The sequence below is a fragment of the Chrysemys picta genome, chromosome 6, assembly GCF_011386835.1.
Source record: "Chrysemys picta bellii isolate R12L10 chromosome 6, ASM1138683v2, whole genome shotgun sequence".
NCBI classification, from domain to species: Eukaryota; Metazoa; Chordata; order Testudines; family Emydidae; genus Chrysemys; species Chrysemys picta.
The window spans coordinates 91233806-91249006 of record NC_088796.1 but is presented as its reverse complement, the minus strand read 5'-3'; the positions used below and the strand labels follow the sequence as shown (position 1 = coordinate 91249006).

The window sequence follows — 15201 nt, the reverse complement described above, 5'->3', positions numbered from 1 at the left end:
GTGTGGTGATTCAAAGGAAGCAGATAGGTGTCTTGAGGATTAATCTGCAGTGTCCTGTCCCATACTTATATATCCCCTCTAATGCAAACCAGCTCATCATCATAAGAAAGGGACATTCAGCCCTGCTTGGGGGTTCTTACTGGGAGGTTTTTAAGTGAGGTGAAACTTGGGGTATGCAAGATAAATCAGACTCCTGAAAGGGGTACAATAGTCTAAAAGGGTTGAGAGCCACTGTCCCTAGAGAACTCCCTGACTGGGCTGCACAAGTGCCTGGGGGCAGAGGTGGTGCTAGCCCATTGGGGGCCCTAAGCATAAATATTTTGGGGGCCCTCCACAACACAATAAACCAAAAGGGAAAGCCCCTTCCACCCCTTTGAGTTGCTTGGGGCCTAAGCAATTACTTAGTCTGTTTGTGCCCAGCACGGGGTCTGCCTCGGGGCTCCATTACACTACTAACCACAGATAGGGTTGCCAGGTGTCTGGTTTTCAACTGAAATGCCTGGTAGAAAAGGGACCTTGGTGGCTCCAGTCAGCACTGCTGACTGGGCCGTTAAAAGTCCGATCAGCGACGCAACAGGGCTAAGGCAGGCTCCCTGCCTGCCCTGGCTCCGCAGGGCTCCTGGAAGTGCCCAGCATGTCCCTGCGACCCCTAGGTGCAGGGGCCAGGGAGGCTCTGCAGGCTTCCCCTGCCTCAAGCGCCAGCTTTGCAGCTCCCATTGGCCAGGAACTGCGGCCAAAAGGAGCTGCGGGGGCAGGGCCTGTGGGCACGGGCAGTGCACACCGTGCAGAGCTGTGTGGGCGCGCCTCTGCCCAGGTGCCGGACATGCCGGCCTCTTCTGGGAGCAGTGTGGAGCCAGGTCAGGCAGGGAGTCTGCCATAGACCCAGTGCGCTGCCGACCAGGAGCTGCCTCAGGTAAGTGCTGTCCGGCCAGAGCCTGCACCCCGAACTCCCTCCTGCATCCCAACCCCCTCTCAGATCTCCCATCTGCACCCCAAACTCCTGCCCCAGCCCTGAGCCCAAGCCCACACCTGCACCCCAACCCCGGCCCCATCCCAGAGCCCACACCTCCTCCCCCACCCCAGCCCTGAGCCCACTCCCGCACTCCAACCCCCTTGGCCCCAGCCCAGAGCCTGCACCCCCAGCTGGAGCCTTCACCTCTCCCACACTCCAATTCCCTGCCCCACCCTGAACCCCTCATTGTTGGCACCAGCCTGGAGCCCTCACCCCAACCCCCTGCCCCAGCCCAGTAAAAGTGAGTGAGGGTGGGGCAGAGCAAAGGGGGTGGGGGAAGCTGGAGTGAGTGGAGGGCGGGGCCTCAGAAAAGGGGCGGGGCAGGGGGCTGGCCAAGGATATTGGGTTTTGTGCAATTAGAAAATTGGCCGAGCAAAGCCTGCCCCTGCAGGAGACACATTCTCCCTCCCTCAGTGCCCCGTGGGCAGCACCTCCGGCCACCTCCCCTTTGCTCTGGGAGAGCCTCTCCTCTCCCACCCACATAGGCGTCTTCCCGGGGGTCCCCATCGCCTCTCCTGGGCGGGGTGCGCCCCACAGAGCCCTCTGCTCCAGGGGCCCCCTTAGCCTCCCTGCCGCGGGCTCTGGTCCCCACCCCAGCTCGGGCGCGGGGAGTCCGCGGGGCCCGCCCGGCTGTGGGTGGATGTGTGGCGGCGGGAGGGGGAGAGCCTCGTTCTTGGCTCCTCCCTCCGCGGGAGCCTGCTTCTTCCCCAGCCTCTACGTGATGACGCGCCGGTGACTCGCCGGGGCCCCTGGGCACAGGCCTGTTGAGCCCAGCGCCGCGAGCCGGCCCCCGAGCCCGCGCCAGGGTCCCGCAGCGCAGAGCGGCCGGCCAGCCCCAGGGGCGCCGCTTCCCCCTGCGGCTCGCGCGGAGGGAGCCGGGCGCCTCGGGGTGAGTAGCCAGCGGCGCGGCGCACCCAGGCATCGCAGGGACACGGCTTTCTATCCCCCTGCCACAGCGCAGCCCGTCCGACGTCCCGCAGGAAGGAGCTCGGGGAGCAGCGGGGGAAGGAGAGGCAGCGGGGGCGTGAGCGTGAGTGCAGTTGTGCATCGTGACAGCGAACTTCTTGCGGCGAGTCAGAAGCCCCGCTCCAAACAGGCGTGTGTGTGTGTTGTACATCCAAAGAAGTAACATACATAAAATCTGTAGGTGCCTGTGTGTGGTTTTTACATGGTTCGGGAAAGAGGTCTTTAAAAAAGAAAAGGGGGGGGATTTTTTATCCCCTTTTGTAATTGCAGCTGTTTGGTTTGGGCTTTAGTTGCGGAGTGGGGGAGAGAGGTGAAAAATGTTTCTACTAAGCAGGAAAGGCCTTTTCTCTTTTTCGGATCGTGTGTATGTAGTTCGCCTGAATCTCTGTCCTGTGCATAAATAATACACCCAACAAATACATGATGTACCTTTGTGTGAGATACTTATCATTGTCTAACATATGTAGAGACCTGCCTTCCTCTTTCTGCCTAATGCTCTTCAGGGAGGCTAATGAAATATAAATATTGGACTTTAAATGGAAATAATTTGGTTGGAGCTTAATGTGGAGGTATTTAAATCTTCATTTGGCTGGTCTGCTTTTTTTGTAAATAGCTTACTTTGGAAGCATATAGTTCTATCAGACATGGGTTTATGGATTAATAATTTTTATTATCAGGAGAGGTGTGTTTCGGGGAGAGGAAGATACCTTTTATGTGCAGTCGTGTATTACTGAGGTGTCTAATTGGCAAACCAAAATGATTAAGTAGTAATCTCTTCTTCTCTCTGTTTGTAAAGGGAAATGGATTGCCCTGCCCCTCATATTTAGTAAACTATTAGCTGTCACAATGGGCCTTTCTTTGTGGTTTGCTGAGCAGAGAGAGGAACATTGAAGAATAACTGGAGTCTGAGAAAATTGTGTTGGCGACGCTGGTTTCATAATTGGTTTTGAATAGATTAGCTGTTGAGTGATCGGTAAGTTTTCTGACGTCTTGAGGGTTGTGCCAAGCTTTCTCCATTCCCACTCTCAACCATCAGATTTAATGCATGTATTGCCTGCGTGTGTTACAAATATAAATATATTTTATATATTAGGAAAAGTAGGGAGAGAGAGGTGGCTCTATAGAGAGAGGAAAGGGGCAGATTCTGACAGATGACATTGACCGGCTTCTTTTCCTGCCCCATCTGCTTGGTAATTGCAATATGTGTGATGCTGCGGTGTCTGACTTAGGCACTGCCCTCTCTTCTCTTTTCTCCCCTTCTTTGGATAATGGGATGGTGTTGTGAGGACCAGGAAGGATACAAGCATTGCCATAATGGATCAGAACAAATAGTCTATCCTGTTTCTTGTGATGATCGGTACCAGTTGATTCAGAGGAAGGTCTAAAACCTCTGTAATGGACAATTACACAGTAAAGAACCTCACTAGTAAGAGTATGAAGGAATAATGACGCTAGTCAACAGCTTGTGGCTCTCCCCAGAGAAGGAGTGGGAAGGGATTTTATTGCTTAACTGTTTGCAGGGCTTTTTCATTTTTTGCAAATACCAATAACAGAATATAGGGAAGTAGTGTTTGGGAGGGGAAATTTTAATCAGCAGGAAGCTTACGAAGTTGCAATAGATGGGTTAGCATTCTTGAGAGATACATCAGATTATTGTGTAGGGCAGTAAAAGGGAAAATGAAAGGAGGCTAATGCCGTTGCTCTGGCTCCTCCTCCTTACTTGCTGTCATTAGAAGAGCGGTGGATAGAATAATGTAGGAGTTGAAATATGCTCTGTGGAATAGCTGCTTTCAAACGAGGTGGAAAAACACTGTTATGCACAACCACAGAGTATGACGAAAAGGAAGCTAGGTACTTGTGCTAGCAGCTGTACTGTTTCTTTACTCATTTGTCAGTATCAGTGAGGATAGTTACAGAACTGGATTCAGATTTTCTCTATTATTCTCTAAACTTTATATCTCAGCCTGGGGGCATATGACATTTTTACAATATATATTCATGTAACTAAAAAGAAACATTCATGTTTTTATGATTATATCTGCGCTGATTTCAGTGGACTGTGGGTGGAGGGTTCCACCCTATGGTTCTCAGCACAGGATCAGGGCCAGTGAGGCTATTCATCTGTGTAAGACAAGTAGGATTTGGCTCAGGGTTTCAATTCAGGATCATGTTTGTATTTCTCCCATTAGAGTCATTGGTTGACACATACTGGTAACTTCTCTAGTTCTTTCTATAATTTAATTTTTTCAAATATTTGGGCATGGCATTTTGCAGATTATTTCATAAAGTGTATTTGTATCTTCGGAAACTTTAAAAGTAAAACTAAAGCAAATAAAAATACTGAGACTTACAAAAAGACACTACTGTGCATCTGAAGATTTTTAGTATGTGTATTTTATTAGATAAATGTAAAATAACAGCATTTTGCTGGATGGTATAACATTCCACAGAGCATCTTGTGTCCTTCATCATTAAGGCAAATGGGAGTTACCATACAGGACCAGACCGTTTGTTAAGTCTGACAACCTGTTGCTTGCAATGGGCAGCACCTGGCTGATGCTGAAAAGAAAGGTGATTCTCCCCACCCCTCCATATTGAACTTGTCTAGTTATGCAATGCCGAACATGAGGGGAAATGGTGTATAACAGATGAACAGTCTAAACACTGTGGCACTACACAGGAACCTAGGAGTTGCTATGCCACATTAAACTAGTTGTCTGTCTAGACTAGTGCCCTTTCACTTGACATTCTGCAGTACCAGATGCTTCAAAGGAAGGCGCAGTAACTCTGTAGTAGACAATTATGGAATAACTTTCCCATAAGAGAAATTTCTTCCAAACTTGTCAGTTGGTGGTTGGTTTATGCACTGAAGTGTGAGTATTTATGTCCCTTATAATTTTTTTATCCTATCTAGATGTTCTTTTAAATCTATACATGTCTAGTTCTTTTAATATCCTACTAAGCTCTTGGCAGCAATGATCTTGTGGCAGTGAGTTACACAGAATAATTATTCACTGTGTTTTAAAAAAATTAAAAAAAAAATCATTGGTTTTAAATGTGGTGTTTTTCAGTTTCATGGAGTGTTCTTTGTACTGAGAGAGAAGGAGTTTACCTTCTTATTATTTTGTTGTACTCTATCATGGTCTGCTCTCTAAGCTAAACAGTCTTCAATGCCTGTTCATACCTCTAATCATTTTTGTTGCTAGTTTCTGATGCCCTTCTATTTCTGCTTTCTATTTTTTGGAGATGGGATGAAACAGTATTCCAGATGAGGGTATACCAATGTTATATTTTCAGTATTATTTTCAGTTCCATTCTTTATACAGCCTGACACTTTGTTTTCTGCTTTGCATGTCTCAGTGCAGTGAGCTGTGTAATGCCACAGTGGTTAGACTGTTTATCTCTGTTATACAAAATTTCCCCTTCTGTTCAGCATTCCAGTAGTCTGGAAAAAGGGTAAACAGTTTTTCATAGAGCTGCCCACCCTGTTGTCTAGATCTTTCGCCTGAGTGTTTACAGTTAATTTAGAACCAAGCAGTATGGATGAATAGTTAAAATTCTATGCCAACAAATACACAGTAATTCACACTAGAAGAAATAATTTCATCTGCCATTGTGCTGCTCATTTGCCTGGCTTTATTAGAGTGGTCTTTTCTAGTCTTTACTTAAATTATTGTCATCTGCAATTTTTGCCACTTCACTGTTCACCCTTTTCCCAGACCACTGAAAAGTGTCTTAAACAACACCTGCCCAGTCCAGGACATTGGACCACCGTACTGTTAACCTTTTGCTATGCTGAAAACTGATCATTTAGGTCCCAATCTTGTAAACATTTACACACATGCATAAAGTTTGCAGTTTCTAATCCATGACAGTACTGTACTTTGTTTCTCACTCCCATAACTACTCAGTTACCTTAAGAGTCTCTGGTGTGAGATTTTGTTAAAGATTTTTTTTGAAAATCCAATTAAATTATTTCAGCTAGTTCTCCTTTATCCACTATTTTGTTGAAATGTTAAAGAATTCTAGTAGCTTTTAGAGGCAAGATATCCTTTCACAGGTGATGTGCTGGTTTGTCCGTATCATATTGTGTCCATCTAAATGTTTTATCATTCTATTTCTAATTATTGTTTCAGCCAGTTTTCCTAGTATTGAAGCAATAATATAATCTAGCTCTTATATAGTGTCTTTCATTAGTAGATTTCAAAGTGCTTTACAAGGAGGTCAGTAGCGTAATCCTTATTTTACAGGTGAGGGAAACTGAGGCACGGGGTGGTGAAGTGACTTGCCCAAGGTTATCCAGCAGACCAATGCAGAGCCAGGAATAGAAGCCAGGTCTCCTGGGTCCCAGTCCAGTGTGCTATTGACCGATCATTGGAACTGAGTTGTGCAAATATTTATACCTGTGAACTCAATGGGACATGAGTAAAGTTATTCACATGCATATGTTTTTGAAGGATCATATCTGTAGACCAGTGGTTCCCAAACTTGTTCCGCTGCTTGTGCAGGGAAAGCCTCTGGCGGGCCAGGTCGGTTTGTTTACTTGCCACGTTCGCAGGTTCGGCCGATCGCGGCTCCCAGTGGCCGCGGTTTGCTGCTCCAGGCCAATGGGAGCTGCTGGAAGCGGCGCGGGCCGAGGGACGTGCGGGCCGAGGGACATACTGGCCACTGCTTCCAGCAGCTCCCATTGGCCTGGAGCAGCGAACTGGGAGCCGTGATCGGCCGAACCTGTGGACGCAGCAGGTACACAAACCAGCCCGGCCCGTAGATTGCTGTAGACTTTACTACCCTAAAAGACAACATAGCAGATTATGATTTCTTTAAAGGATTATTGAAGAACATTATTTTGGGTTAGAGAGCAGTTTGAGAGATGACTGTTGTGTAGTACAATTATTGTTCAGAAACAGGCTAAACAAATCTGAGCTAGAAATGTTTGTAGGTTTTTAATTTATTCAGTCTCTATATTTTAAAGGGGCACTGGCAAAATAAAAATAACTTAACACCATTTTACTTGGTCTAAATTTGATACCCTAAATATGGAAACTAAGATAATCTTTAAAAATTCTAGTTTAAATTGTGTGCAGTATGTTTTTAATTTTTGTTCTGCATTAATTTGGGTCAGTGAAATAGACTGGTCACTTTCACTTTGTTTACCGTAAGTTTCACTTTGTATTTCTCATGCACTACTACCTTGCCACTGTTTCGGTTTCCAGCATTGTAGGGAAATGTTTAAAGATTAAATGGAATTGTTTTAAATGTCTAATCAATCTAGATGTTACAAAAATGAAATCTTGTACCTGTGTTACTCAGCTGACCCTCTGAGGCCTCAGTCCTGCAACTTCATCCGGGCAGGCACCCCAGTGAATTCTGTGGGACTCTGTGAAGTCCATGGGATTGTCTGCATGAATCCAACTGTGATATCCGGGCCTAAGGCAAGGGCGGGCAAACTTTTTGGCCTGAGGGCTGCATCGGGTTTCGTAAATTGTATGGAGGGCTGGTTAGGGGAGGGGGTTGTGGCCTGACCCCCATCTGTCCCCCCCTCCCCCCCCGGACTCCTGCCCCATCCAACCCCACCTTATTCCCTGACGGCCCCTCTGGGACCCCGCCCCATCCACACCACTCTCTGCCCCCCGCCGCCCCATCCAACCCCTCCTCTCATTCCTGATAGCCCCCCCCCGGGACCTTTGCCCCATCCAACCACCCCTTCTCCCTGTCCCCTGACTGCCCCTGGAACCCCTGACTACACCCTGCTGCCCCATCCAATCCCCCCTCCTTCCTGACTGCCCCCCTGCCCCCATTCAACCCCCTGTTTTCCCCCTGACCACCCCAACCCCTATCCACACCCCTGTCCCCTGACTACTCCCCGAACTCCCCTGCCCTCTATCCAACCCTCCCTGCCCCCTTACTGCACTGTCTGGAGCGCTGGTGGCGCTACGGCGGTGCTACAGCTGCGCTGCCCGGCTGGAGCCGGGCCATGCTGCTGCCACCACCACACAGCACGGAGCATTGGGTCAGGCCGGGCTCTGCAGCTGCGCTGCCCCAGGAGCACACTACCCCGCCGCCCAGAGCATTGTGCCGGTGGTGGAGCGAGTGAGCTGAGGCTGCGGGGGAGGGGGAACAGCAGGGAAGGGGCTGTGGGCTAGCCTCCTGGCCCAGGAGCTCAGGGACCGGGCAGGACGGTCCGGCCCACGGGCCATAGTTTGCCCACCTCCGGCCTAAGGTGATATCTCATTTTTACCAATGTAAATTAGCCAGTTAGGCAAATTTTACTGATAATGTAGGAGAATTCTAAAATGGATAGTTGGAAAACAGCTGTTGGAGTGTTCAATGAGAAGAGTTCTCTTCAGGATCCAGCTTTTTGAGTAAGCTTCACTTTTAGGATGATCTCCAGGGAGAAAAACTAGGAAATCAAGATTAAAGTGATGTGTACTATCATGCACGGTGTGGTTGGTGATCAAAGTTTTTTAAAATAGATACTGTAAAATTACTTTGGTAGAAAAGAGCACCAGTAAAATTGTTTTTCTGCCAGCAATTTTCAGATCTAGAGAATTCTGAACATTTGCCAAAATTCACATGAATAATTAGTGATGCTCTTGAGTGGTTAGTGCTGTGCCAGCAAAATTTATTAGTATTGTACTATGGCTGTTTATTAGATAAAACATAAAATGGTTGCAAGGAACGCTGGGCCCCCAGCTCCTTCCATTCTCCATCATGGAGCAGCAGGCACAAGAAGGGTTATAAAATCCCCAAAGCTCATAAAGAGACATGGAACATGGCCTTGTGCATGCTTGCCCTTAACACCTCTGAGTCTCTGGGACATCACTAATCTGTGTGTGTGCTCGAGGTGGGAATGGATGGATTAGAGCCAGGGAGCACCCCCTCTATATGATATGATCTCCTCATTTACCATCAGATTTCCCCCAAATGCCTATTCCAATTCTCTAGTCCACATTAAAAACAAGTATCAGAGGGGTAGCCGTGTTAGTCTGAATCTGTAAAAAGCAACAGAGGGTCCTGTGGCACCTTTAAGACTAACAGAAGTATTGGAGCATAAGCTTTCGTGGGTAAGAACCTCACTTGTTCAGATGCAAGTATTGCTGTGAGGTTCTTACCCACGAAAGCTTATGCTCCCAATACTTCTGTTAGTCTTAAAGGTGCCACAGGACCCTCTGTTGCTTATTAAAAACAAAGAAGGCAAAACTTCATATTCCTTATCAATCTAATGGGGGGGGGGGAAGAGTGACACAAACTGAACTAAAAATAAACCAATCATTTCTCAAATCACCTTTTTATCTCATAGAGAAGCAAAAAAGGGCATAAACCAAACTTGTATCCTCTTTGCAGGCTGCTGCATGTTCTGTTTAGAAGTGTTTCTCACTATGCGAGTTTTCAGATGTATAAACTGTCAAGTCTTTTTCAAAATAGCTTTGAAAAAACTGTCATTTTTAATCTTACACCAGGCAGTGGCACTTTTGAAATCATTTGTGGCACTGGCAGTACAACCTAGTCTGTTTTTTCTTTTGCTCCTTGAGCAATCAGTGTCTTCAATATACTATGTAATATTTAAACCAATTATTTAATGGATATATGTTACCTTTATCTAAGGAATGTTATTTGGTCAGTTTTACAGCTCTTACCTTTGGCTTCCAAACTATCTGTGCAGGATCAAGATGATCAAGATGCCCCCTACTAGCAATAATAATCAATGCTAATTAAAACTGTTACTTTAAAAGACACGTGTTTATTCATACTGAAAAGTTCTGTTTCCCAGGCAAATTTTCAGATCTCTGCATTGAATAAAATGTGATTTTATTTATTTATTTATTTATTTATTTTTATGTGTGATTGATTGATATGTATGCGTTAAATGGCTTAAATTGGATACATGGAAATTTGCCTTTACGGTAACCTTCACTTTAGCTTGTAAAATCAGTAAACTAAGGGTTGTCGTGACTGACTCACTGTTTGTTTAGTGTATATTTTCCCTTTGAGGATGAGCATGCACAACTCCCATTAAAGCTAATGAGGGTATTATGCATGTCAAGGGGAGACTGAACTGTGCATTTGTTTAAGGTTTGTTTAAAAACAATGGGCCATGTTTTCAGCTGTTAGAGCAGTTGCAGTTACTGGCATAAACACAGTGCAAGGAAGTGAAAATTCAGTTTAAGAACTAAATCAGGAGTATTTCCATTGAAGTTAAGGAAGTTAAACTGGTGTAAGTGAGAGCAGAATCAGTCTAAACTGAGCTTTTTTGGGGGTGGGGTAGGTTCAGGAGGGTGTCTGTACTTCTCCAAATCAGCTTTCTAAGTTACTGGCAGAGTTCTTGATCTATAAGCCAATCTGTTTTTCTTGTTATCTGTGGACTTACCAATTGAATCTAAAAACATTTACTTTCTTTAAACATGAGACAATTTTGATTATTTTTTTTGGTTATTTTATAATAAAAATAAAGCAAGTATATGGAGATTCTGTGACCTTCAGTGTAGAGAAAAGTAGATATTGGAATAGTGTTTGAATAGCTATAATATTTAGGGACTTAAGTCAATAATGTACTTTATTGCTAATTGAAAACTTTACTTGTCTACATGATGACATTCATCAGCATAAGATCAGCATCTTAATCCCATTCATGCTCCTTAATATAGGATAGTTCCAGCTGCCATTAGAAGGATGTTGCAATTGGTAAAGAAGCAATTCCTTTACTCAGAGCCTTTAAAATAAAAGAATCTAGAACTCTGTATTATTTGATAGCTCTGCTATAGATTGCACACTATAGTTTATTAAAAATCAGCGTATGTCCAAAAGAATTTCAACAGGTTGTCTTCATATGTTTGTTGTTTTTCTTTTTGGAGGATACTCCTCAGACGGTCATGTCTAAAGCTTGTTTAGTCAGAGATGCTGCAACATGGGTAGCCAGCCTCAGGTTAGTGCTCCCACAAGAGATTTACACAATAGACTCTATAATGCAGACCTCTGTGACACATCATTGTATTGATGTACTAGTTAAGTTAGTTTTAAGCTAGTTCTTGCTGTATCAAAGCTATACTTTCATACTGAATGTCTCAGGGAACATACATTTGCCTTTTTATGTTAACTTGTTGGTGTCATGACATTTCCTCCCAAAGTGCCCTGTGGTTAAGAACCATGGCATTGCTTTGATTTGGCATCCTGTAACCCACATGTCACTGACAGGTTCCCCCTAGGGAGTCCCAATCTGTAATGCCCCTCATCATGGTATTGAAGCATTGTGTTAAGGAGATATGGTGCAGTGGAAAGCAGTTGTCCCCTCTGCACTGACAGTGGTGCTCCAGGGGAAAAAGAAGAGCATGTTCCCCTTGAGACAGGATGAATGAAAATGGGTAATTAAATTGGATTTTTAAATTTTAAATTAAATACATTAAAAAAAACCTGTTCAAACTATATTTGAAATTATTACAACTTGTGTTAAGGCCTAAATTTACTATAATCTATTAAAAGTAAATAAAAAAATTTTCAGCAATACATGTTTTGCTGCCACCATATTAAAGAAAGTCAACCCAGTGACCTGGTCAAAGTCACTGGCTAAGCACCTGAAACCAGAATTTGATAATTTGCTAAACCAGCTTTTAACAGCAGAAGCCTTTTCCATAGATGGAGAGAGAATATTTTCTTAATTTCAATTTATTCAGCTAGTCCAGTTCAATGACTAGTTCATTCAAAGTTTAAAAACTGATTGGAAGTTGAAAAAGTTTTATTCAATCTATGAATAAAAATGAGATGTGAGAACATGAGATCTGCTAGTTCTAAAACCTGGAAGGTCACAGTGATCAGAAACAATCAGTTCAATTCACTAGCTGTAGACAATACTTCCTTTGTGTAATAAATCAGTTATTTAGCTTTAAATGCAGAACATATTTTGATAAATTTGTTTTTTTTTCTGTGTATTCAGCACATTTAAGGTTGTTTATTTAATAAAAACTAATTTTACAATGCTGGTTTTATCCATTTTTAATTGAATTCCAAATTTTCTTCCATATGTAGCTTGACTCAAATCACAGTTAGAAAAAATAATTATCAAGTAAATAAATACATTTTCACTATTTTCTAACATAAAAAAAGCAAAAATTTAGAATCTGAATAAATATAAGTTAAGTTTAAATAAATGTGTATAGATATAGTATATGACCCTGAAGTACTATATTTGATATAAAGGCTATATTTAGGAAATAAACCATTTTTAATAGTTACTAGCCAATACGAATCAACTTTTCTGTAGGGAAATAACAAAAAAGTACAAATGCAAAAAATCAATTATTTAAATCAAGGTTTCCTGCTTGCTGTTTCTCCAATGACTGATTTCCTTTCCACAGTCCTGCTGAGCTCCTGTCGCTGCCCCAGTGAATTTACCAGAGCTTCCCCATCAATCCTTCTCATTAAATAGGGGGGCCACCAGCTGCAGCAGTAATCCCCAACTCTTCCACCTCCCCTAGACACTCCCAGACCCAAGCAGCTCCCAGGACTACCTTCCTCTCCTGGCCAGGGGCTGGATCTACCCCTGAAAAAGAGGATGGTAGGTTCCAGATCCCCTCCAGATGAGCCTCTGAGGGTTGTCAGCTCAGTTTCCACTTCTTGAGAGGCAGAAATCTGCAGCCAGGAAGTGAGGGCATTGAGGGGAAAATAGAGAGAAAAAGGTAACAGCAGAATAAATAAAGCACAATTATTGTTCTACTGCCCAGGAACTTCCTGAATTTGCCAAGTGGCATTATAGTTAAAAGCTGTGCTAACCACACTTTAAATATGTGGATGGAGGAGAATTGATTTTCAGGATGGAGAGTGCGTAGTGGGGGGTATGGCTGTTGATCGTAGAAAGGAAATTAGTTTGGATTTGTTTGTGGACTGTGGAAAAACTGATTGTAATTGTGGGGGAGGTAAGTGGAATTGAATTTCAGTGGAGGAAAATGTCTGTTATTATGGGGGGGTGTTGATTAGGATGGGAGGCAGAATTCATTTTGAGGTGTGGGGGATAAGAAGAATTGATGTTGCCTAGAAGGGAACTTGATTGAGAGAGGTGGCTGCTAGTTGATTTAGGGGGAAAGCGGACTTTTGAGTGGAAGGAGGCGGCAGATAGGGTGTAAAATGTTTTGAGAATGGAGGAATAGAAGAGGTGTGCTGGACAGGAGCCAGGAAATAGGAGGGGGAAGAGCAAAGCAAAACCAGTGACAGTCACTGTATTTATTAATATTGTACATGTACACGTTTGAATGCAAGTAGTTACACTAGTTGCCAGAGGGGTAATGTGCAATTGCAAATCTGAGCAATCCTTAGAGGTTAGGGAAGGAGGTGGTCCATGCTGTGAAAACAGGTGAGAACCCCTGTTTTGTACTATCAGTACAGACAATTGGTGATCAAGAAAATTATCCACACTTCTAGATCTTTGAAGCATGGACTGAGTGTGTAGAGTGCCTAGCACTGTGGGTCCCCAGCCTGACTGATGACTCTGTCCCTTACCATAGTACGTGTTAAATAATTTATATCCGACTATAGCTTCTTTTTGAAGTAAATGCAAACAGATTAGACTGCAGCTACTATGTTGTTCTTTTACATACAATTAAAAAAAATCCTGCTTATTTTTCATTTATCAGCAGATTTCTTATTTACTTATGTGAAAAATAAGCAGAACCATTTATATAAGGTTATATAGGTCCTTGTCTATTTTTTTAATCATGTGGTAATGGAATTAAATAGTAGTTTATGTAAATTAGCAAGACTTGCTTTTTGCCTTGCTACTTTTGCTGCATTTCAGCAGAAGAGATACAGAATTAGTTTTGCAGTCAGTTTTTGTTCTCTCCTTTGTTTGTTTTTGTAACCCAGAAGTTCCTTCCTAGGTTTTGTCCCCTTTATTTATGTTTAGAACATTGTAATGAGTGAGGAACCTTTTCAGATTATTCAGTGTATCTCATTATTGGTGCTGTTGAATGAATTGGTTATTATACAATACTGGAGTTTTTATTATATTCTTATTAATATAAAATTATACTTGTAATAATGAGAGACATAATGTAGTTGCATAATCTGTAGATCAACAGGTGGCTATATAGTTTCATTGCTTTTGTTTTAATGAGAGTGTAAATGTATATCTATCTGAGTAACGTGTCTCTTCGTGAGGAAGGACAAACCTAGACATAAGCATATTATAAAATAGCAGTACACAAGCATCTCTTGTGTGGCCTTTAATCCATGTCTGGGTTAGTGAAAAATGCAATCTTTCAAAGACCGAGTAGAGTATGAGCAAAATAAGCGGGAGGCTAAAATCAGTACTTCTAGTTGTTTTGAAACATCTGCAAAGTCTTCACAAAATCTAGCTAGCAGATCACCTAAATACTATCACTACACTAGTCCCCACAAAGTCTCATAATATGCTTACAGCCATATTTCAAGTGTTAAATGGTGTGTACAACAGCTGTGGATTATACAGACTTTAACTGTGTGTGGGTATCAGCTCATTAGTTTCTCTTTCCATCTCTTACCCTTTCATTCTGAATGTCATGGCCAAGGAAAGCAAAATTCTGATCCTCATATTTAGTTTGAAGATGGTGGAGCAGCATTGCTTCTTCAGCAAATACACAATATAATTACCACAGTAACCCTCAGAACAAATGTACAGTATCTATAAAATTCACTAGCAGATATTGCATTATTTAGTCCTTACAAAACATTTGAAGAATGTTAGATCTGTGACTGTTTCTTTTACACAAGAAAATAGAAGTCTAAATAATAACCTGGTGATCTTGACCATCTCTCTCCATGTTGAAGCAAACAGGAATAATAAAGTGCACATTAAACTTAGCCATGAATTGAGAGAGTATTCATTTCTGAGGGAGTTGCAAGAAAAGTCTGTCCACAAATAATGTAGCATTGGAAAAGTCTATCAAGTCTTCAGAGAGACTGGGTGGGAGAGATAATATCTTTTATTGGATCAACTTCTGTTGGTGAAAGAGTCAAGCTACACAGGGCTCTTCTTCAGAAAGGCATACAGAGAAAAAAATCTCGCCTGTCTATTTTCTCCTTTTCTCTCTCTCCCACTTTTTTCTCTTCACTCCCCTCTTCATATTCTTGTATCATTTCTAACCCCTCTTCCCCTGATGCTCTCATGGTCTGAATAGGATGCTGGGTACCAAAGAAACCGAATCTCCTTTATTACTTGTTTATGCTGTATGAAATATACATGTACATCTGTCTCAAAT

General features: G+C 43.1%; 1 protein-coding gene across 4 annotated transcripts in view; it reads left to right on the top strand.

Moving 5' to 3' along the window:
- The first annotated feature begins 1758 nt into the window (after positions 1–1758).
- Positions 1759–15201, top strand: part of JAK2 (Janus kinase 2) — a 140365-nt gene continuing 126922 nt past the window's right edge. The window contains exon 1 of one of the 4 annotated variants that reach the window (XM_005296794.5): positions 1759–1901. The gene's annotated coding sequence lies outside the window, so the exon portion shown is untranslated. Of the gene's footprint in view, positions 2156–4833; positions 4852–15201 lie in introns of those variants that run through there. The other 3 variants (XM_024103351.3, XM_005296793.5, XM_065550424.1) reach the window with 3 other exon arrangements.